The sequence below is a fragment of the Rhinatrema bivittatum genome, chromosome 2 (assembly GCF_901001135.1).
Source record: "Rhinatrema bivittatum chromosome 2, aRhiBiv1.1, whole genome shotgun sequence".
In the NCBI taxonomy this organism is placed as follows: domain Eukaryota; kingdom Metazoa; phylum Chordata; class Amphibia; order Gymnophiona; family Rhinatrematidae; genus Rhinatrema; species Rhinatrema bivittatum.
The window spans coordinates 410,142,385-410,167,635 of NC_042616.1; the positions used below are offsets into that span (position 1 = coordinate 410,142,385).

General features: G+C 46.8%; 1 pseudogene; it reads right to left on the bottom strand.

The window, feature by feature from the left end:
* Positions 1 to 25,251, bottom strand: part of LOC115083305 — a 198,798-nt pseudogene that overhangs the window by 156,376 nt on the left and 17,171 nt on the right.

Consider the following 25,251-nt stretch of genomic DNA (forward strand, 5'->3'; position numbering starts at 1 on the left):
ACTTCTGCAAATTCTTGACTCATCCCCCAACAACAACATTCTGGGCTGATTCAGCCTATTTCCTCCTGACACATCCACATCAACAACAGTGAATCTTCACTCCTCCTTCTCCTTTTTGACACAGGTACAACAATAACACTGTGGCTTCACTCCTCCTGCTTCCTCCGATTTCTTTAGTAACAACAACTCTACTTCTGTTTCATCATGACATGTCCCCAACACCAACACTGGCACTTTACTCCTTATACTTCCTGCTGATATGTTCCCAATAACAATACAGAGTTTTCACTCCTTTTGTTCCTTCCTGATACATCTGCAAAAACAACACTGGGCCTGACTCAGTCTGCTTCCTCCTGACACATCCTCAACAACAACAATGATGCTTTACTACTCCCGATTTCTCCTGAAATGTCCCCAAAAACAAAACTGAGGCTTCACTCATCTCAAACAACATCACTGGAGCTTCACTCCACCTGCTACTTCTTGATACATCCACAAACAACAACACTGGGGCCTGACTTAGCCTACTTCTTCCTGACATGTCCCCAATGACAATACTGGGGCTTTTATACTCATCCTGCTTGTTCCTTGTATATCCCAAACAACAACACTGGGGATCCATTCGTCCTGCATGCTGCTGATATGTCTGCAAGAACAACCCTGGGTTTTCACTTCACTTTCTTCCTGATACTTCTCAAACAGCAACACTGGGGTTTTGATCCTTCTGCTCATTCCTGACACATCTCCAAAAGCAACACTGGGGCTTCACTCCTCCTGCTCCTTCCTGACACATCCCAAAGAAAAACATTAAGTCTTCACTCCTTCTGCATTTTGCTGACATGTCCCCAACAACAAAACTGGGGCTTCAATGCTCCCGCTTCCTCTTGGCACATCCCCAAAAGCAACATTGGGGCTTCACTCCTACTTTCTGACACATTCCCAACCAAAACACTTGGGGCCTCACTCAGCCCACTTCTTCCTGATAAATCCCCAACAAGGTTGGGGCTTTAATCCTCCTACTCCCACCTGACATACCCCCAGCATCAACACTTGTACTTCACTTCTGCTGCTTATATATCCCCAAGAACAACAGTCGGGCTTCAATCATCTTGCCTTTTCCCACCACATCCCCAACAAAAACAATGGAGCTTCATTCCTCCTGCTTCCTCCTGATAAGTCCCAACAACAACAGGAGGGCTTCAATCCTCTTGCTCCTACCCAACACAACCCCTACAACAACAGTGGGGCTTCTGTCCTCTGGCTTCCTTCTGATAAGTCCCCCAGCATCAACAGTGGGGCTTCAGTCTTCCTGCTCCTTCCTGACTCATCCTCAAAAACAACATTGGAGCTTCACTTTTCTTTCTCCCTCCTGACACATCTCCATCAACTACAATGGGGCTTCAGTCCTTCTGCTTCCTCTTGATAAGTCCTCCACAACAACACTGGGGCTTCACTACTCCTTTTCATTCTTGACATGTCTCCAACAATAACACTGGTGCCTGACGCAGCCTAATTCATCCTGACACATTCCCAACAACAACATTGAGCTTCACTCTTCCTGCTTCCTCCTGACACATTCATGGAAACAACACTGGGGCTTCACTCCTCCTGATACATCATGAACAACAACAGTGGGTCTTTACTCCTGCAGCTCCTTCCTGACACATCTCCAAGAACAACACTAGGGTTTCACTCCTCCTGATACATCTTAAACAACAACAGTGGGTCTTTACTCCTGCAGCTCCTTCCTGACACATCTCCAAGAACAACACTAGGGCTTCACTCCTCCTGATACATCTTAAACAACAACAGTGGGTCTTTACTCCTGCAGCTCCTTCCTGACACATCTCTAAGAACAACACTAGGGTTTCACTCCTTCTGATAAATCTCAAACAGCACTGATGCTTTACTCCTCCTACTTCCTATTGTTCCATCCCCAACAACAACACTAGGTTTTAACTCCTCCTTCTCCTTCCTGACACACCCCCCATCAACAAAATATGAGTTTCATTCCTCCTGATTCCACCTGACACATCTCATACAACAACACTGGGGCATTTCATTTCTCAGCCTAATTTTCTCCTGACACATTCATAACCACACCGGGGCTTCACTCTTTCTGCTTCTTCATGAGACACCCCAAAAATAAAATTAGGGCTTCAGTCCTCTGCTTCTTTCTTATATAACCCCAACTGGGGCCTGACTCAGCCTACTTCTTCCTGACTTGTCCCAAACAACAACAACATTGGGGCTTCACTGCTCCTATTTTCTCCTGACACATCCCCAGCAACAAATATTGGGCTTCTTCACTCATCCAACTCATTCTTGACACATCCCCAACAACAACATTGGGGCTTTACTCCTCCTGAATCCTGCTGATACAAACCCAAGAACAACACTGGGGCTTCACTTCTTCTTCTACTACCTTATATGTCACAAACAATAATACTGTGGCTTTACTTCTCATTTTGTTCCTCACACATCCCCCCCCCCCCCCGCTTCCTCATGACAAGTCGCCAGAAACAATACTAGAGGTTCACTCTTTCTGCTTCCTCCTCACATGTTCCTAACAGGAACTGGGGCTTCACTCCTCCTGCTCATTCCAGAAACATGCCCTACAAGAACACTTGAGCCTGACTCAACCTAATCCCTCCTGACATGTTCCTAATAAAAACATTAGGTCTTAACTCCTCCTGCTCCTTCGTGACACATCCCCCAAAACAACACTGTGCTTAACTCCTCCTGATAATTTTCACTGGGCCTTCAATCTATCTACTTCTTCCTAATACATCTTCAACAACAACACTGGAGTGTCACTCTTGCTCTTTTATGACACAACCCCAACAACAACAGTGGGGCTTCACTCCTCCTGCTCCTTCCTTTACATGTCCCCAACAACAATACTGAGGCCTGACTCAACTTAATTCTTCCTGACACATCCTCAACAGGAACGCTGGGGCTTCACTCCTATTTCCTCCTAGCATGTCACCAAAACAATACCGAGACTTCATTATTCCTGCTCCTTTCTGACATATCCCCAGCAACAATAGTGAGCTTTCACTACTCCTGCTCCTTCCTGACACATTCACAACAAGAACACTGGGTCTCCACATGTCCTACTTCCTCCTAACACAACCCCCAACAACAATAGTGCAGCTTGACTCCTCCTGCTTAAGAACATAAGAAATTGCCATGCTGGGTCAGACCAAGGGTCCCTCAAGCCCAGCATCCTGTTTCCAACAGAGGCCAAAACCAGGCCACAAGAACCTGGCAATTACCCAAACACTAAGAAGATCCCATGCTACTGATGCAATTAATAGCAGTGGCTATTCCCTAAGTAAAATTGATTAATAGCCATTAATGGACTTCTCCTCCAAGAACTTATCCAAACCTTTTTTGAACCCAGCTACACTAATTGCACTAACCACATCCTCTGGCAACAAATTCCAGAGCTTTATTGTGCGTTGAGTGAAAAAGAATTTTCTCCGCTTAAGTCTTAAATGTGCTACTTGCTAACTTCATGGAATGCCCCCTAGTCCTTTTATTATTCGAAAGTGAAAATAACCGAGTCACATCTACTCGTTCAAGACCTCTCATGATCTTAAAGACCTCTATCATATCCCCCCTCAGCCGTCTCTTCTCCAAGCTAAACAGCCCTAACCTCTTCAGCCTTTCCTCATAGGGAAGCTGTTCCATCCCCTTTATCATTTTGGTTGCCCTTCTCTGTACCTTCTCCATCGCAACTATATCTTTTTTGAGATGCGGCGACCAGAATTGTACACAGTATTCAAGGTGCGGTCTCATCATGGAGTGATACAGAGGCATTATGACATTTTCCATTTTATTCACCATTCCCTTTCTAATAATTCCCAACATTCTGTTTGCTTTTTTGACTGCCTGACATATCGCCATCAAAAACATTAGAGTTTCAACCTCCTGCTTCATCCCTGACAAATCCCCAACAGTAACACTGGGGCTTCACTCCTATTGATCTTTCCTGACATGACGGCAACAAAAACACTGGGGCTTGTCTCAGCCTAATTCCTATTGACACATCTCCAAAAACAACACTTGGGCTTCAAACCTGATCCTTTCTGACACATCTCCAAAAACTGCACTGGTGCTTGACTCTATCTGCTCCTTCCTGACGTGTTCACAACAACAACCCTGGGGTTTCACTCCTCATGCTTCATTCTGATGTGACCCCAATATCAAAAGTGTAGTTTCACTTCTCGTATTGCTTTCTGAGACAGCAAAAAAACAACACTGGGGCCTGACTCAGTCTACTTCCTACTGGTACATCCCCAAACATTGCGGTTTGATTCCTCCTGCTCGTTCCTGACACATCCCCTTTAACAACACTGGGGCCTCAATCTTCCTGCTTCCTATTATTATATCTGTAACAACAATACTGGGTCTTTACTTCTCCTGCTCCTTCCTCATGGATCACCATCAACACTGGGGATTCAGTCCTCCTGCTCCTTCTTAATATGTCCCAACAATATTGGTGACTGAAACAGCCTAATTTCTCCTCATACATCCCCATAAACAACAGTGAGTCCTCACTCCTCCTTACTTCCTAATGACTTGTCCCCCAAAAAAAACCCACTGGTGCTCCTTCCTGACATGTGTAAAATAAAATCACTGGGGCTTCAAACCTACTGCTTCCTCATGACATATCCACAACAACAACACTCATTGGATCAATCCACCCTTCACACCCTACGCCTCCTCGAGACCAATTCGCACTATCTTACAAGGAACGCTACATCCGCCCTCCCTTAAATTCATCAAACTCTCCTCCATTACAAAAAGAGCACTCTCGCTGGCTGGCCCGACCCTCTGGAATGCTATGCCCCACGACCTCCGCACTGAAACTCTCACACACAAGTTTAAAAAAAAACTAAAAACGTGGCTGTTTAAACAGGCTTTCTCCTAAATATCTCGTCAATCGACATCTTTTATCCTTTTACCGTCAACCTACATGTTTTTATCCTTCTCCGTCAACCTACATGTTTTTATCTTTTACTTCTGCTATCCTCTCCCCCCCTTTCCCTTCTCCCCTCCTCCCCGTGCTCACCCTTCATGCTGTCGGCTCTCTTTCCCCCCCCCCCCCTTCCTTTCTCCCACCCTACCCTGATTTCCCCCTTTGATGCTCACTTATCTCCCTTGAATTATACGAAGGACCCCTTTCCCTTTCCCACCCTCCCACCGAATATCTCTTACTTTGCATTAACAACCTCCACCTCTAACCCCCTCCAAGTATTCTCTATGTATATACGCCTTCATTACCTTTTGTAATGTGCTGACCATATGTATTATACACCAGTTTGTTTCATTGTTTTAGCCCTAGTTTCAATATGATACTTATCTGTTCGCTGTTCTGTGTTTCTTGTAAAGGTTACACATTTTCTGTTTCATGTAAACCAGTATGATGTGCAAACGGCTATAGGTATATAAAAATGTTTAAATAAATAAATAAATAAACAACACTGAAGCTTCACCCTTCCTGATTTTTCCATACATGTTCCCCAAAAACAACACTGGGTTTAGGCAAGCCAATTTCTTTCTGACAGGTGCCCAATAATAAAACTGGGGCTTCTCCTTTTTGACACATTCCCAACAAAGCAATGGAGCTTCACTCCTAATGCTGATATGATCCAACAACAAACTTTGAGCTTCACTCCTCTTGCTCCTTCCCCACACTGTTACGCGTGCCGGCTGTGGCAGACCCGTGGCCCGGCCCACTCACCTCTCTCAGACTAATCCAGTGCCTGGTTCCTCGCCCCTGGTGGCGGTGGGCCGCCAGCTCCGTCCTTGGGCCGCCGCCAATGCCCCTGGCTCAGCTACTGATCCCTGTGCTCTGCGTCGGGCCTCTCCGCGTGGCCCATGGAGAGACGCCGCCGTCCAGCACACGCCCCTCCCTAGGCACGCGCACCCTCCAGCCTTATGAAGGGCCCGCGGCGGGAACTTGGCCGCAGCCCCGGATGATGAAGTCAGCAGAGCTTCGGTACTTAAGGCCGGGCTCCGCTCCTAAGGATTTCCTTTGCAACAGGTCTCCACGCTGGTCGTGTACTCATTGCTTCCTGGTGATTCCTCCATGTTGTTGCTTCCGTCGGTCTCAGATGGCTTTGACCTCTGTGCCTCACCTTTCTTCATGCTTTCTTTACTAGCCTCGGGAAGATGGTGACTGCCGCGTCTACAAGCCGCTCTCCCCGGCATCCCCGGAACGGCTATGGCAAGACAATCCGCCATGTTTCTCCCGAGTGCCTCCTAGGGTGCATGCGTGCAAGCCACCCACGTCTTTATCCATGTCATGGCGGGAACCTCAGGGGCATCCCCCTCGAGTGACGTCATGCCACTCGGGTATTTAGCCTGCCCTTGTTTGCTAACCAATTAAGTTAGCAAGGATTGGAATGCCTCCGGTCTAAGCTACTCTGCCACTTCCTTGTTGCCACTGGAAGCTCTCTCTGCCCTTCGGGGTCATTTACCTAACTTGGGTACCCGCTCCTCGGGAGCCCTATGCTTTCTTCCAGGTTCCTATCTGGGAAACCAGTTACTCATTCCTCGAGGGCCTGTGCTGTCTACCTTGGTGCCTGTTATCCAACTACTTCTGCCTGCTGGAATCTACATCTACACAGCAACAGCTTAGTGAGTACTCTAACAATTGTCAGTCTGTCTCACCTACAGCTCCATACTGAGAATCTGCATCGGAGCTCCCTACACCACCATTGTGGGATGGGTCTCCTCTTCCGGGGACCCCTAGACTGTCTCCACCAGATCGACTCACTACTGCCACCTCTGGTGGTAACTTCAAGCTGTATAATAAAAAACAATCTTCTGTGTTTGTGCGTCCCGAGTCTAGCCTGGTACTGCAGTTCCTCATGGGGCTTCTCCCCGTGGGAGTGGCCATCACTGCAGTACCCAAGAATCCACTCAAATACCTCAAAACCATAACAGATTGCTAACTCCAAGGATTCGGCTCAGCTCACCGCATTGCAGGCCATTCCAGACCTGGCCCAGCGAATCTCCGAACAACAGAACTCGCTGTTGCCTTTAACCAATTGCATGCACAGATGAATACATCAACCACCGCAGGTAAAGAAGTTACACTGCCAGAAGTGAAGGTCAAGGCTACTGTTCCTCTCTCCGCTCCAACATGCTTCTCAGGGGAGGATTGGAGATGTAGAAGATTTATCAACCAATGTTGCATGCACTTTGCTCTGCAACCTAATCAGTTTCCCACAGCTTATGCCAAGACCACCTATATCCTGTCTTATCTGGATGGAAGAGTACTGACTTGAGCCTCTCCGCTGTGGAAGCACAATGATTCTATCCTAAATGATCTTGCCGGGTTCCTGGAACTGTTCAGGTCAGTATTCGATGAACCTGCCCGGTACACTACCATAGGATCTACGTTGGTTCATCTGAAACAAGGTAATAAACCTTTACCAGACTTCAAGACATTGGCTTCAGAACTACATTGGGACCCTAGATACCTGAAGACTCTCTTCTTTGAAGGCCTGAACTCCCGGTTAAAAGATGATCTGGCAGCTCAAGAAATGCCTGAGACCTTAGAAGACCTGATGAAGTTGGCTACAAGGATTGATCACTAACTTCGTGATAAGGTTCAAGAGGTCAAGAACCCCAGAAGACCTACCCAGGGAGAAACTCGAGTTAAGCCTGTTTCTAAGCCTATACCGTCTGGTCCTGTTGCTGGCGAAGAACCAATGCAATTAGGCCGCAGTCATTTGACTTCAAAAGAGAGAAGAACGTGAAAGAGGTTGGGACTATGCATGTATTGTGGACCAGCTGGTCATGCTGTACAAACATGCCCTATATGTCCGGGAAACTGGCAGACCTAAGTCCTGTGGGAGGACTCTTCTTAGGTCTAACTGCACCCTCTCCGCCACTCTCTCTTCCTGTTTCCTTAATCTGCGGACCTCTAGAATATCAGACCCTTGCCTTAGTGGATTCTGGGGCAGGAGGAAATTTCGTTCTGAAACGTCTAGTGGAACATTTGCGGATCCCCACCACTACCATGACATCTCTGCTGCTTTTGTCTTCGATTCATGGAGAGCCCTTACCGGGTGAAGTAACCCTGCTTACTGAACCAGTGAGCTTATGTACCGGTGCTCTTCATACAGAGACTATTTCCTTCTTTGTGCTAGGGAAGGCCATGCACCCCTTAGTACTTGGGTTACCGTGGCTGCAGAAGCATATGCCACAATTCAATTGGGCCACTCTGGAGCTTTCATGTTGGGGTCCAGATTGCCATGGCAAGTGCCTGATGGAAGTCTCTCCAATACCCTGCATGCCAACTACCCCGTTGTTGCCTGGGTTGCCGCCTCAATATGCATCTTTCCAAGATGTGTTTTCCAAAGAAGCCGCTGATGTATAACTTCCACACAGATCATATGACTGCGCTTTCAATTTGAAGCCTAACACTGAACCACCCAAAGGAAGGGTTTACCCCCTTTCCGTAATGGAAAATAAAGCGATGTCAGAGTACAACCAGGAGAATCTTCAGAAAGGCTTCATAAGACCCTCCAAGTCTCCTGCTGGCGCAGGCTTCTTCTTCGTGAGGAAGAAGGATGGGACTTTACGTCCATTTATTGACTACTGAGGTCCAAATGAGATCACTGTAAAATACCGCTATCCGTTACCACTCATCTCGGAGCTATTCGATAGACTACAGGAAGCCAAGATATTCTTCAAGCTCAATCTCAAAGGAGCCTATACCCTTGTTCATATTTGCTTTGGTGATGAATGGAAGACAGTTTTTAACACCTGGGATAGACACTTTGAATACCTGGTGATGCCTTTCGGCCTGTGCAATGCCCTGGCTGTCTTCCAAAACATGATGAACGACATCCTGCGTGACTTACTCTACCAATGTGTCGTTGTGTACTTAGATGACATCTTGATATTTTCCCAGGACCTGACTACCCATATGGAAGATGTCAAAAGAATGCTGCAGAGACTGCGTGAGAACCGCTTATATGCCAAGTTGTCTAAATGCGAATTCTATAAGGAATCTGTGCCCTTCTTAGGGTACATTGTTTCGAACAAAGGGTTCCAGATGGATCCTCAAAAGCTTGAGAGCATTCAAAAATGGACACAACCCATTGGTCTAAAGGCTCTTAGATGATTTCTGGTATTTACCAACTACTACAGAACTTTCATCAAGAATTACTCTTCACTAACTCTTCCTTTAACAACAATGACTAAGAAAGGTGCCAACGTTGCCAATTGGTCTATGGAAGCTGTGACAGCAATTAAGAAACTAAAGGATGCCTTCTCAAGTAAGCCATGTCTCCACCATCCGGATCCTGCACATCCCTTCATTGTGAAGGTCGATGCCTCAGATGTAGGCATGGGGGCTGTGCTAAGCCAGACCAGTGACTCTAAAATCTTGCATCCATGTTCCTTCTTCTCCAGACGCTTCTCCCCAGCGGAGAAGAACTATGGCATTGGAGATAAAGAACTACTGGCGATAAAGATGGCATTTGAAGAGTGGCACCCATGGCTAGAAGGTGCACAACATCAGCACACTGTTTTTACTGATCATAAAAATCTGGAGTACCTCCGTCATGCCCAGCGCCTTAACCATAGACAGGCGAGATGGTCCCTGTTCTTCAACAGATTTGATTTTGTGCTGAACTATTGCCTTGGAGATAAAAACGTCAGAGCAGATGCCCTATCTCGCTTGTTTCTGAAGACATACCTGATGAACCTCAGTATATCATCGACCCGAAGAGAGTTATTCTTTCAGCTACTCATCCGGTGTCCCCGGGCAAGACCATTGTACCCTGCAACCTAAGAAAGAAACTGTTAGCATGGGCTCACGATTCAAAATTGGCTGGACATCCTGGTCAATGAAGAACTCTGGCTAAGCTACAGAAATACTCCTGGTGGCCATCCATGAAGGAGGACACTGTTGCATACGTAACTTCCTGTTCCAATTGTGCCAGACAGAAACCTCCACCCGGATGTCCTTGGGGCCTGCTTCAACCCTTGCCAGTACCAGATGAGCCCTGGACTCACATTGCCACAGACTTTGTGGTGGACCTACCACTCTCTGGAGGTAACAATACCATCTGGGTTACAGTGGATCGTTTCTCGAAGATGGCTCACTTCGTGGCTCTTACTGGTTTGGTGTCAGCTATGGAACTTGCAAAACTATTCATCTGCCACATCTTTCACCTACATGGCATGCCTAAACACATTCTCTCAGACAGAGGAGCTCAAATTACTAGGGGTGTGCATTTGTTTTCGACGTATTGGCAATCCGCAATGTATATGTCCCTATTCGTTGTATTCGTGGGGTCTCGAAACATATGGTGAGCCCCCACGAATACAACGTATCTAATGAATAAACCCCCCACCCTCCTAACCCCCCCAAGACTTATCAAAAGTCCCTGGTTGTCCAGTGGGGGTCCTGGAGCGATCTCCTGTACTCGGGCAGTCGGTTGCCGGTATTCAAAATGGCACTGATAGACTTTGCCCTCACTATGTCACAAGGGCTACCGGTGTCATTGGTTGACCCCTGTCACATGGTAGGAGCACAAGGTGTCTGGGTAAACTTACTTACTGACTGAAACTTCCTCCAGCGATGAAGATTCATAACGCATTTCATGTCTCACTACTGAAACCGCTTATCCTTAGCGAGTTTTCCACCAAAAAACACCTGATCCTACACCTATTGATGCAGAAGAATACATCAAATACAAGGTTGATGCCAACCTTAATGTAAGAAAGAGAGGCAGATGTTGGGAATACCTCCTGTCATGGGAGGGTTACGGACCTGAAGATAACTCTTGGAACCTTTGGCTAATATCATGGACAAGGAGATGCTTCATCAATTCTACCGATCGCATCCCCAGAAACCAAGATGAGGTAGGGGGTCTGGAGGAGGCCCTTTGAAGGGGGGTATTGTTGCGTCCGTTGGTCTCAGATGGCTTCGACCTCTGTGCCTCACCTTTCTTCATGCTTTCTCTACTAGCCTCGGGAAGATGGCGACTGCTGCGTGTGCAAGCCGCTCTCCCCAGCGTCCCCAGAACGGCTATGGCAAGGCAATCTGCTATGTTTCTTCAGAGAGCCTCCTAGGGTGCGCACGCGCACACCACCCACATCTTTTTCCACGTCATGGCGGGAACCTCGGGGGCATCCCCCTCGAGTGACATCACGCCACCCGGGTATTTAGCCTGCCCTTGTTTGCTAACCGATTAAATTAGCAAGGATTGGAATGCCTCCGGTCTAAGCTACTCTGCCGCTTCCTTGCTGCCGCTGGAAGCTCTCTCTGCCCTTCGGGATCATTCACCTAACTTGGGTTCATCAACCAATGCTACATGCAGTTTGCTCTGCAGCCCTCTGTCCTTCAAGACGAACTTACGAAAGTCACCTTTATCTTGTCTCGCTTAGAAGGGAAGGTGTTGACTTGGGCTTCGCCCTTATGGGAGTGATCGTATTCGCTCTTACAGGAACTGTCTTGATTCGTGGTTGTGTTTTAGCAGACTTTTGATGATCCTGGGTGGCACGCTGCGGCAAGCACTAATTTGCTACATCTCCAACAAAGCCAAAGAAGCCTCTTCGATTATACGATTGAATTTCGGACCTTAGCTACAGAAGTCTCCTGGAAGAAAGACTGCCTATGAGCTATTTACCTGGATGGACTCTCCCCGCAGCTGAAGGATGAATTGGCAGCTAGGGAGCTCCCTTCCTCACTCGAGGATCTCATCAATCTAACCGGCCGAATTGATCATTGTCTCCAAGAACGCCACTAGGAGAAACGGATGCCAAGAAGCCGTCTGAGCTTCGCTTCCGCTCTCCACTTGCCACTAGCACTGCTCCAGGTAGGGTCTCTCCTGTGGCTAAGATGGAGGAACCTATGCAGTTGGGCCATGGGCAGCCGTCCCCAGAAGAGCGCCTCTGGCGGAGGCAAACAGGCTTGTGTCTGTATTGCGGAGCACCCGGCCATCATCTACAGGTCTGTCCAGTCCGTCCGGTAAACCACCCAGCCTAAGTTTAGGGGTCCCGAACTTGGGCGCAACGTCACCGACCCCTCAACTGTCCTTTCCAGTCACCTTGACTTAGGACTCTTGGTCCTTTCCAGTTCTTGCTCTGGTGGACTCCGGAGCAGGAGGGAACTTTATCCTCAAGGATCTAATCCAACTTCTGGATATAACTACCTGTCCTTTGGAGACCTCCTTGTGCATTGCTGCAATTTACGGGGAACCATTATCTGATCACATTTCCCTGACCACTGATCCAGTTCAACTTCTTATGGCTCCCTTGATACTGAAGAAATAGAACTGTTGTTATTAGAGAAATCCATCCACCCAGTAGTCTTAGGAGTAACCTGGCTCCAACGTCATTGCACTCAATTTGATTGGGGGTCACTCCAACTGGTGGAATGGGGTCCCACCTGCCACCAGACTTGTCTACGAAGGGTGGTGCCACACCCTGTGGTTTCATTGGCTACCACCTCCTCAGGCATACCAGTTCCCTACGCAGACTTTGAAGATTTTTTTTCAAAGCAAAAGGCGGACCTTCTACCACCTCTTCAGAGGTTTGATTGCCCTATTGAACTTCTGCCTGGGACCATGCCTCCTCAAGGGCATACTTATCTTCTGTCCCTTCCTGACACCAAGGCTATGATGGATTACATCCAAGAGAACCTAGCTAAACTGTTCATTCATTCCTTAACATCCCTTGCCGGTGCAGGATTTTTCTTTGTTACGAAGAAAGACAGATCTCTTAGGCTGTGTATCAATTACAACAGCTTAAATGCCAACACCCACAAAGATAAATATCCGCTGCCTCTAATCCCTGAGTTATTTAATAGATTACACAGAGCCTCTATTTTCAACAAATTGGATCTACGCGGAGCTTACAACTTGGTGCGTATTCGCCCCGATGTCATCTAGATGACAGCTTTCAACACCAGAGATGGGCATTACGAATATCTGGTGATGCCCTTTGGCCTCTGTAATGCTCCTGCAGTATTTCAACAAATGATTAATGAAATCTTCAGAGATCTGTTATATGTTAAGGTGGTGGCATATCTCGATGACATCCTTGTCTTCTCCAAGGATCTGTCTACATACCGCATCGATGTCCGTATGTTTCTCCAACATCTCCGTGAAAACCATATCTTTGCGAAATTGGATAAGTGCCTGTATAGTCAATCAAATAACTCAGAGATTAGAGGCAGCGGATATTATTTGTGGGTGAAGGCATTTAAGCCACGGTAATCGATACACGGCCTAAGGGATCCGTCTTTCTTCATAACGAAGAAAAATCCTGCACCGGCAATGGATGTTAAGGGACGAATGAACCATTTAGCTAGGTTCTCTTGGATGTACTCCGTCATAGCCTTGATCTCAGGAAGGGACAGAGGATAAGTACGCCCTTGAGGAGGCGTGGTCCCAGGCAGAATTTCGATAGGGCAATCAAACCTCCGAAGAGGTGGTAGAAGGTCCGCCTTTTGCTTTGAAAAAACATCTTCAAAGTCTGCGTAGGGAGCTGGTATGCCTGAGACTAATCCAGTACCTGGTTCCTCGTCCCTGGCGGCAGTGGGCCTCCGGCTCCATCCTCGGGTCGCCCCCAGTGTCCCTGGCTCAGCTGCTGATCCCTGTGCTCTGTGTCAGGCCTCTCTCTGTGGTCCGCGGAGAGACGCCGCCGTCCAGCGCCGCACCCCTCCCTTGGCACGCGCGTGCGCATCCTTCAGCCTTATGAAGGGCCCATGGCAGGAACTTGGCCGTGGCCTAGGATGATGACATCAGTGGAGCTCCGGTGCTTAAGGCCGGGCTCCGCTCCTAAGGAATGCCTTTGCAACAGGTCTCCACGCTGGTCGTGTACTCGTTGCTTCCTGGTGATTCCTCCACGTTCCTGGTTCCTGATCCTCGTTGTCTCCTGTTCCGGTTCTCCTTGTTCCTGTGTTCCTGATTCCTATCTACCCTTGGACTGCCTTCTCGGATACGACTTATGCATTGCCTGACCACATCGTTGACTTTCTCCAGCCCGGACCTCTGCATTGCCTGACTACGTAATTGACTCTCTCCAAGCCCAGACCTCTGCATTGCCTGACTACGCTATTGACTCTCTCCAAGCCCAGACCTCTGCATTGTCTGACTACGTTATTGACTCTCTCCAAGCCCAGACCTCTGCATTGCCTGACTACATCTTCAACTCTCTCCTCGTCCAGACCTCAGCCTGTCTTGCCACTGCTTGCTGATTGCCACCAGCCCTGACTCCAGCCTGCCTCATGACACTCCTTTTGTCTATGTCCTGGACTTGGCCTATTCAGGCTTTGGCCTGTTCTTGTTCGGCGCCCCCTGTCTGAGTTTGGTTCTATTGACGCCCGGGTCTCCGGGACTCTGCCTCATCCAGCACAGACTTCTCCATCCTACTGTTGCTGCCTCTGGGCTGACCTCTTGATCCTTCCATCAATGATGACATACGGAGGCCCACCTAAGCCCAGCCGGTCCCGGTACCCAAAGGCTCAACCCATGGGGAACGAGGGCTGGTATTGGTGAAGCACCAGCCGGCCTCCGTCCTTCAGCCCACTCTGCCTACCGATGGTGAAGACCCGTAGGAACCCTCCTACGGGTAGCATCAACCCCACTTCGGCCCAGGGGTCCACCTCCAGTGCAATACACACATCCTCAACAACAACAACAATGGGGCTTCAGTCCTCCTACTTTCTCCAAGCATATCTTTAACACCACTAGGACTTCACTCCTCCTGTGTCCTCCTGAAATATCCCCAACAATCATACACAAATCTATTCACAAGCTCATCCCACTGGATCTCAATATCCCTTTGCATCCACATATAACCTCCAGACCGGTGAGAACAGCATATAGAGATACTCTCCTCGCCCCACCCATCAAAACCTCATTAAATAAACGTTCTCTATCGACAGCGGGCCCTGCGCAGTGGTACTCTCTACCTCCAGAACTCCGGAAGGAACCTTGCTCAATCACCTTTAAAAAGAGACTCAAAACTTGGCTATTCGAACAAGCTTTTCATCCATACCAATAATCTCACCTCAATCTATCCAAATGTACACCATGTTCCGTGACTTGTCCTAAAATCTCATTACCGTTTAGTATTCATTGTATTTTTATTCCCAAGTTTTTTCTTGATCCAAGTTCATCTACCTGTTCGATGTAATCGCATTCTTTCATGCGAGTTTAATGTTTTAATGTAAACCGAAATGATATGTAACATTGCTACATGAATTGCGGTATATAAAAATGCTAAATAAATAAACAAATAAATAAATAAACATCAACACTGGCTCTTTAATACTCATGCTTCCTCCTGATATGTCCCCCAACTGCAACACTGGGGTTTTTACCCTCCTGTTATTTCCTGAAACAACCCAAATACAAAACTGGGGCCTGACTCAGTGTATTTCTCCTGACATGTTACCAACAACAATATTCTGCTTTCTTCCTCCTACTCCTTCCTTTCAAATCCGTAACAACAACACTGGGGCTTAACTCATCATGCTTCTTCCTGAGGAAGGCACAACAAAAACAATGTCTTCGCTACTCCTGCTCATTCCTGATATGTCCTGAGCAACACTGGTGCTTCACTCATACAATTTTCTGACATTTCTCCAGAAACAGCACTGGGGTCTGACTCAACCTACTTCCTCTTAACATATCCCCTACAACAACACTGGGGCTTCATTACTCCTTTTTCCTCCCACAAATCCCCAAGAACAACACTGGCCCTTCACTCCTCATGCTTCCTGATAGGTTCCCAACAACAATTCTGAAGTTTCAACTTCCTGCTCTTTTATGACATGTCCACACCAACAACATTGAGGCCTGACTCAGTCTACATCCTCCTGACATGTCCCCAACAACAACATTGCGGCTTGACTCCCGCTCCTTCCTGACACGTCCCCAACAACAATAATACTGGAGCTTCATTCTTCCTGCTGATATCACTCTGAGTGGCTTCACTCCTCTTGCTCTTTTCCAACACATCCCCAACAACAACAAGATGGCTTCATTCTTCCATATGTCTCCAAAAACAACTCTGGGGCTGAATTCACCCTAATTTCTCAGGAGAAATCCCCAACAACAACATTGTGGCTTCACTCCTCCTGTTTTCTCCTGGGGCTACACTCTCTTCCTGATTCCTCCTGACTCATCTCTAACAACAAAACTTGGGCTTGATTTAGTCTACGTCCTTCTGACACATCCATAACAACAACATTTGGGCTTCATTCCTCCTGATTTTTCCTGACACATCCCCAAAAACAACACTGGGGCTTCACTCTTCCTGCTCCTTTCTTACACATCTCCAACAGCCACACTGGAACTTACTCAGCCTTCTTCTTCTTGAAACATCCACAAAAACAATGCTGGGGCTTCACTCCTGATTCTCCTGATACGTCCCCAACAACAACACTAGGGCTTATTCATTTCTCCTCCTCCTTCCTGACACATCCCCAACAACAACATTGGGGTTTCACTTCTCCTGCATCCTGCTGATATGTCCTCAAAAACAACATTAGGGCTTCACCACTTCTGCTTCCTCCTGATACTTCTCAAACAAAAAAACTGGAGCTTTACACATCCTGCTCATTCCTGACATATCCCCAAAAAATAATCCTGGGTCTTCACTCCTCCTGCGCTTTGCTGATACATCCCCAACAACAATACTGGAGCTTCACTCCTCATGCTTTTTCCTTATACTGCCCAAACAACAACACTGGGCCTTTACTCCTCCTGTTCCTTCTTGTTATATCCCCAATAACAACACGGGGGTTTCACTTTTCCATCTCCTTCCTGACACATCCCCAGCAACAACAGTGAGGCTTCACTCCTTCCGCTTCCTCCTGACATGTTCCTAATAACAACACTGGGGCCTGACTCAGCTTAGTTCCCCTGACACATTCCAAACAACAACATTGGGACTTCACTCCTTCTGTTTCTTCCTGATGTATCACCAACAACATTGGAGCTTTACTCCTTCTGCTCATTCCCCACATATCCCCAACAGCATCAACACTGGGGTTCTACTCATGCTTCCTTCCTGATACATCTCCAATGACAACACTGTGTCTTGACTCAGTCTACTTCCTCCTGGCACATCCCCAACAAAAACACTGGGGCTTCACTCCTCTTGCTCCTTCCTAACACATCCCCAAGAACAACACTGAGGTTTCATTACTCCTGCTTCTTCTGGACATGTTCCCAAGAACAACACTGGGCTTAACTCCTCCTGCTGCTTCATGACACATCTTCAACAACAAAACTGGGTCCTGACTCAGCCTACTTCCTCCTGACATGTCTCCAGCAACAACACTAGATATTCATTCCTACTGAAATGTCCCCAACAACAACACTGGGGTTTCAATCCTCCTGATTTTCCTGACATGTCCCCAGTAACAAACCTTGGGTTTTACTCCTCCTATTTTCTCTTGACATGTCTCAAAGAACAACACTGGAGCCCAAATCATCCTACTTCTCTTGACATGTCCCAAAAAACAATACTGGAGATTCACTCCTCCTGCTTCTTCCTGACATGTCCCCAATAAGAGCTCTGTAGCCCGACTCAGCCTACTTCCTCCTGATGCAACCCAACAACCACTCTGGGATTTCACTATTCCTCCTGACAGATCCCCAACAGCAACACAGTGGCTTCAATCCTCCTGTTTCTTCTTGACATGTCCCTACAGCAACATTGGGGCTTCATTCTTCCTGCTCATTGATGACATACCCCCAACAACAACACTGGGACTTCACTCCTACTGCTTCCTCCTGATAATTCTCAAACAACAACATTAGGGCTTTATTCCTCCTGCTCATTTTTGATACATTCCAAACAACAACACTGCCATACCCCAACACCAAGTCACATGAGTCTGAGAGCACAACCAGCAGCACTCACCCACTGTCTTGCATCTAACACAACCACAGGGGTCTGATATATTGTGTTTCTGCTTACCATGTTCCAAACAGTTGTTGAGGCAAAGGAAGCAGAGGAAGGCAATAGAGTCATGCCCCAGTGGTAGCGTGGTGGTGGTGTTTTCTGAACACCACCACTGGGGCATGACTCCACTAACCTCCTCTGATTGCTTTGCCCCCAAGCAGTTATTAAAAGGAAGTAAATGGAGTCATGCCTTAGTGGTGGTGTTTGCCAAATACTACCACTGTGGCATGACTGCACTGACTTCCCCTGCCTGCTTCGTTCCAAACAGTAGTTGAGGTGAAGCAGGCAGGGAAAGTCAGAGGAGTCATGCCTTAGTGGTGGTGTCAGTTTGTTTGGTAAACCAGACAGAGGAAGTCAGTGCAGTCATGCCCCAGTGGTAGGATTTGGCAAAGTACACCAATAACTCCACTGACTTTCTCTGCCTGCTTTTCCACAATCATCAACATTGGGAATGACTCCACTGAGTTCCTATGCCTCATTTGTTCCAAACACCACCACTACAGCCTGACATATCCTACATAAGCCTGTCTTACTCCATTCATAACCACTGTGGCCTGACATTTCCAGCTGCAGCATGCCATGCTCCAAACATAATCACTGTGGCATGACACTTCCTGCTGCAGCTTGCCATGCTCCACCATATCCACTGAGGCATGATGTAACCTGCATAAGACTCAACCTTTTCTTACTCCAATCATAACCACAATGGCCTGATACTTCCAGCTGCAGCTTGCCATGTTCCACCATATCCACTGAGGCCAAATGTACTCTGCATAAGCCTGTCTTGTTACAACCATAATCACTGTGGCCTGACACTTCCAACTGTAACATACCATGTTCCCACTATATCCACCGAGGCCGGACATATCCTGCTAAGCCTGTCTTAATCCAAACATACCCACTGTGCTCTGATACTTCCAGCTTCAGCATGCAATGCTCCACCCATAATCACTGTGGTCTGACATTTTCAGCTGCAGCTTGCCATGCTCCACCATATCCACTAACACGTAACATATCCTGCATAAATCTGTCCTGCTCCAACCATAATCTTTGTAACCTGACACTTTCAGCTGCAGCATGCCATGCTCCACCATAACCAGTGTGGCCTGACATGTCCAGCTGCAGCATGCAATGCTCCAGCCATAACTACTGTGACATGACACTTGCAATTGCAGAATTCCATTTTCCTCCATATCCACTGAGGCTTGACGTCTCCTGCACAAGCTTCAAGCCTGTCTTATTCCAACCATAATTACTTTGACTAGATATTTCCAGCTGCAGCATGCCATGCTCCTACCATAATCACTGTGGCATGACACTACCTGCTGCAGCATACTCCAACCATATCCGCTGAGAACTGACATATCCTGCATAAGCCTGTCTTGCTCCAACCACAAACCCTGGGATCTGACACTTCCAGTTTCAGCATACCATGTTCCAACCATATCTAAACATTCTTAAAGGCTCAGGTTCCTTAATAATTTTAAATAAATTTTGCAGTTTCTAAGAATGCTATATTTTCTGCCTAACAAGGATGGTATTTTCCAAAAGACATAGGAAAATAACAACACCAACATTTTGTGTGCATTACAGCTACTCTTCTCGCTGTATTGCTTTGCTCCGACCATTCCAGTTTTTATAAATTATTTACCAACTCCACTTCTGCCTCTGCTGTTCCAAGCCATTCTTCCATATTGTGATGCCCACTCCCTCCGCTGCTCTGTACGGCCTGAGTATTGCAAAATGGCGCCGGCCGTATGGCCGAGTGCAGGAGGTCGCTCCCGGACCCCCGCTGGACTTTTGGCAAGTCTTGTGGGGGTCAGGAGGCCCCCCCAAGCTGGCCAAAAGTCCCTGGGGGTCCAGCAGGGGTCCAGGAGCGATCTCCTGCGCTCGTGACGTCGGGGGGACAGGAACCAAAATGGCGCCGGCGCTACCTTTGCCCTGTCATATGACAGGGCAAAGGTAGCGCCGGCTACCAAAGGTGGCACCTCCTACCAAAGCCACGCGCCTCATTTCGACCAAAGACCGAGCCTTCTCAATAGCAGGCCCAGCCATGTGGAACAACATCCCTTCAGACCTCAGGCTGGAACCTTGCCTACTTACATTCAAGAAAAAACTCAAGACTTGGCTGTTCCGACAAGCCTTCCCAGATCCATCGGACACACAATAGATGATTAACACTTCCCAAGACCTATGGACTTTGACATCCTTTAACTCCCACAAGCACAAGTCTCTTCTAACCACTTAATCTAGCACTAACCATGTTACCGTGTTGGTTTTTATGTTTACTTAACTTTATGCCTTCTTAGGCCTTTCCTTCCAGCTGCTTAAGCTTCCAAGTTTTACCATCCCTGTTGAATGTAACTTTGATTCTTCTGTTTATCCACTTATTTAAATATGTATTTTCTGTTACTATCCCCTTGTTCGATGTAAACCGACCTGATATGGTATTTAACCATGAAGGTCGGTATAGAAAAATACGAAATAAATAAATAAATAGGGCAAAGGTAGCGCTGGCGCCATTTCTATTAATGCAGCCATGGCCCGAGAGTGGAAGATCACACCGGGACCCCCCCACTGGACCCCAGGTAATTTAAAACATTTTGGGGGGGTTCAGGAGGGTGGGGGATTTATTTTAAAGGGTCGGGGTGGGTTTTAGGGTTGTTTTAGTGTGCCGGTTTTCCCGCCCTCCCCCTTCCCCTCCTCCTCCCCCGATTTACGATTTTTGACGATAAATCGTGGGAATTCCTATTGTATCGTGCCTCTAACGATTTTTGACGATTTAAAATATATCGGACGATTTTTTAAATCGTCAAAAAACGATTCACATCCCTAAGTTGTCTGTACGCTTGAAAAAATGTCTGGCATCTCCCATGCCACTCTGCCTTAATGCAATGCCCCTCATCCTACCCCTTTGGATCCTTATGCCCCTCGGACTTGCTGCCCTGTAGAGATTTTACACCTTGGGATTTTTAACTTCTTTCTGCCATTTTACCTTCCTTGCATACTCCAGCTCTTATACCTTGAGGTCTTCTTGCCAGTCTGGGGTGCTGCTGTGCACCTCTCCTATGCTTTTGAAATCTTGATACCACTCTTTCTAATTCTTGGTCCTTTTATCTATACCTTGGGATTTTTCCTGCCACATTTTCTGCTTCATTCCCCCTTTATGTTGCCTTAGGGTGCTCATTTCACTTTTGGTGCCACTTTGCCTCTCATGGTGCCATCAAGGGTTCATGTCACTATTGCTGGCATCCTCTTTTTGCACCTGGGGTGTTCTTCCTCCTCTTGCTGCTTCTTTGCTCCTCTCATGGTGCGTTGGAGAACTCCTGACAATGATGGAAGGCTGGAACCCCTTTACAGAGCCTTGGGCTAGTATTTATGCCACTTTTGATGTCACTTTACCACAGTCTAACTCCCTTGCAGATTTCCCCCCTTCTGAAGATTTCTTGGCACAAGTTTCATTAGAATTGGTAAGAAAATCACTATTCTGGAGCCCAGAAATGACTGCAATGCTTCCCCTATAGCATTTAATGGCAAATGAATAAAAAAAATTTCATATTGAAACTAATGAAATGAATTTGGGTCCTAATGAAATGAATAAATGAATAAATATTAATTTTTTTCTTCTATAAATCCCTAGTACTTAAGTGCTCTCTGTTGGTCTATAACAGCCACTGGGCCATATGATATCTAAACAAAGCACTCCTGACCCCATCCAAAGCTTCCATGGAGTCCTTGATATCTAATGACCTAGTCAAGCTCTTGGTGGACTCTAAAATATCGGGCATGCTAATAACTGCTGCCTGTTGATGAAACAGCAAAACAAAGGGTGATAGTGCAGTGGGGGTCCCAGAGATAATAATGTAGATTGGAACTGGTCTGTTTGACCCTGAACCAGCTGGCAGCTGAGACAAGAGGTGATTTGGCAGATGAAGGTGTGGAACAGCAAAAGAAAGCAGCACAAGGAACAGATAAGTCAGGAGACATCCTGTAAATGCACCTTCTCACCAAATCCCCCCTTCTCCTACTATTCCTATTATTCTTAATTGTGAACCTGTCTTTTTAGGAACAGGCAATGCTTTTTAAAATATATATATATTGCATAATATTTTAGCTTATCTCCATAGAAATAGATACATGGATGTGTTTATTTCTGTAAATCATAATCCAATCATTTTAGGGGAAAGGCAACCAAAGAGAGCAGTAGAGTAGAGGGAGAATTGATCTGTTTGCTCAAGAGACAGGGAATGAAGGGAAGGAGAGATGAGCTTCCATCTATCTTTAGAACTCCCCCTCCCCCTCCTGCAGCATTCCAGTGATTGGTCAATCGGATTATGGGCTCCAATAGCATTGAGTACCACATAGCATGCTGGGTATCCAATCCAGAAATGGTTGCATGGTCATGCAGTTCTGACAAACATGCAGCCAAGTCAAGGTGAGAGGGATGGACATCCATGTAATCAGAAACAACAAAATAGTGTGGCAAACTCACCCACTCCTGAATGGTGATTACAAAAAGTGGGGCTTGAAGGGGAGGAGGGTATAGAGTACAATGTCCCATTATCGACAACTGCTAGTGCACTCCTGGTGGAAAGGAAGGATTAGTTTTGTCAGACAATCCATCTAGTCCTGGTTCTGCAAAAGGATCTATTTTACTCTCTGTTTACCAATTTGTACTTCCCTCATCTAACTATGTTACACAAAATAAATATTAGAATAAATAAAAAATGCATGATAGTTATAAGAAAAGAATCAATCAGGAGAGTTTACCTGCCATGGTTGAAATTCCAATTTTAGATCCCCTCTAAGTTGAGACTTGGCTGTGTACATGTTGTGCAAAGCATGAGCCAGTGCATAGACCGAGGTGTACAGACTGTAAGTGAACTGAAAATTATGCAAATCAAACTGCCAAAGTGAAAGGTTTGACAGCGACTCCTGCCCTGTACAGTTGGGTAAATCTGAATGTTCAGTCCCGTACAGGAGCTCACACTGGAATGCATCCCTCCACAGACGCTGCAGAAAGGAGGGGTCTGGGAATGTGGATGGGTGGAGATTATAGAGGAAATCCTTGAAACCTGGAATTTTCCCTTTATGAATGGCAAATGCTACAGAGCCGTTCAATATGGTACAAGCTAAAAGGGTGCCCGGGGAAGAGATGGCAGCAGAGATGAGCCACACTTTTTCGGCAAACTTTTGATGCCATATTAAGCAGATTAGTGATGACATACTATTCTGAGTACTATAAATGATGACCACATTGGCTAGTGACTTATAGACCGTGTCTGCAATCTGGTTAAGTCTTGCGAGCTGCTTAGCTTTAAAATGTAAATTTGAAGGTATAATTTCCAGAAAAGCCACACAGCTGCCACTCCTGATAATCTCCCTCTTCAGTTCCTCACTGCCCCTCTGATCACTCGGATCATCTGATGTGAGAATCCCCACCCAGTTCCATCTGAAGTGGTTCAAGAGCTGAATCAGACCCTGGAACTGAGAATGATCATTAGGAACAGTGCGATAAAAGGATGAGAACTCAACCCGGTCATTAAACAGCTGGTCCATAGATCCATAACTGATCTGTGATTTAAAAAAATAAAAATAAAGCAGAGTCAAACACTAGATCTCTTCTGTTTTCTTACTTTAACCATTGTCTCAATAAATTAGTATCCTGCACACAATTTTGGGGTTCAAACCAGCAGACATACAAATGAATCTGGTCACAAACCTAAGTACAAGTGCTCAACTGGGGGAAAATAAGACTTTCTTCTTTTTTGCAAATGGAAGACAAAAGTGGTAAAACCAATAAATTACGATGTATGCTCCATATGGAAGGAAAGGCCCTGAAGGCTACCACAAATGTATTAAGACAGTTCGATACAAAAGTGTCCAAGTTGTATATTGTGGCAAATGTTCTACTGATTTCCCAGACAATGCTGAAGTTATAAGTCCCTATATGCAGTTGGAATGTATAAGACTGCCCTGAAGTGAAAGTACATTTCAGAGGCATTTTGTGAGCATGAAACAAAACAATTATTGTTTATTTTTCTGTGCTATTTTTTTTTCTTTGAGCCAGTGATATGCTAATATTCTTATAATGATCTGTTGAGTTAACAAACTTGAGGCAAGTAGTTTATACTAGGGATGTGAATCTTTTTTGCCGATTTAAAAAAATCGTCAGATATTTTTTAAATCGTCAAAAATCGTTAGTCGCGATACAATAGAAATTCCCCCGATTAATCGTGAAAAATCGTAAATCGGGGGAGGGGGGAGGGTGGGAAAACCGGCACACCAAAACAACCCCTAAACCCACCCCGACCCTTTAAAACGAATCCCCCACCCTCCCGAACCCCCCCAAAATGTTTTAAACTACCTGGTGGTCCAGTGGGGGGGTCTCGGCGCGATCTTCCGCTCTCGGGCCATCGGCGCCATTTTGGCTGCCACTAAAAAAATGGCACTGATGGCCCGATAAAAAAAAAACCCCACCCGACCCTTTAAATTGACCCCCTTAGCCTCCCCCACCCTCCCGACTCCCCCCAAAACCTTTTAAAATTATCTGGTGGTCCAGTGGGGACACGGGGAGCAATCTCCCACTCTCGAGCCATCGGCTGCCACTAATAAAAATGGCGCCGATGGCCCTTTGCCCTTACCATGTGACAGGGAATCCGTGCCATTGGCCGGCCCCTGTCACATGCCCTTACCATGTGACAGGGGCCGGCCAATGGCACGGATACCCTGTCACATGGTAAGGGCAAAGGGCCATCGGCGCCATTTTTATTAACACAGCTGATGCCCCGAGAGCGGGAGATCGCTCCCCGCGTCCCCACTGGACCACCAGGTAATTTTAAAATGGTTTTTGGGGGTTTGGTAGGGTGGGGGAGGGTTTTTTTTGTTATTGGATCAGGCGCAGCCGATAACAAAAAAAAAAATCGAGACGGACGATAAAAATTTTAAGATTTTGAATCGGCACCGGAACCGATCAGATTCCGGTTTCGATTCACATCTCTAGTTTATACTTCTTGCTTTCCTTCAGATAGACACAGTGCTAGATTGCTGGGAACAGCTGAATTGAGACCTTGCTCCTAGCAGGGGTTGGATTTTTAATTATGGGAGGCCTGGGGGCATGGGGGTGTGTGGGATGGCTTATTGTGACTAAGGGGATTATTTTGTAAGCCTGTCGCACGCGATAGGTTGCTGGGGGCAGAGTCGGGGTGGAGTCAGGGTGGGGAGGGGAGGAGTCGGGGCAGCGAGGAGGTTCAAACCAGCAGACCTTTCATGGTGGCGCTATTGGGTGCA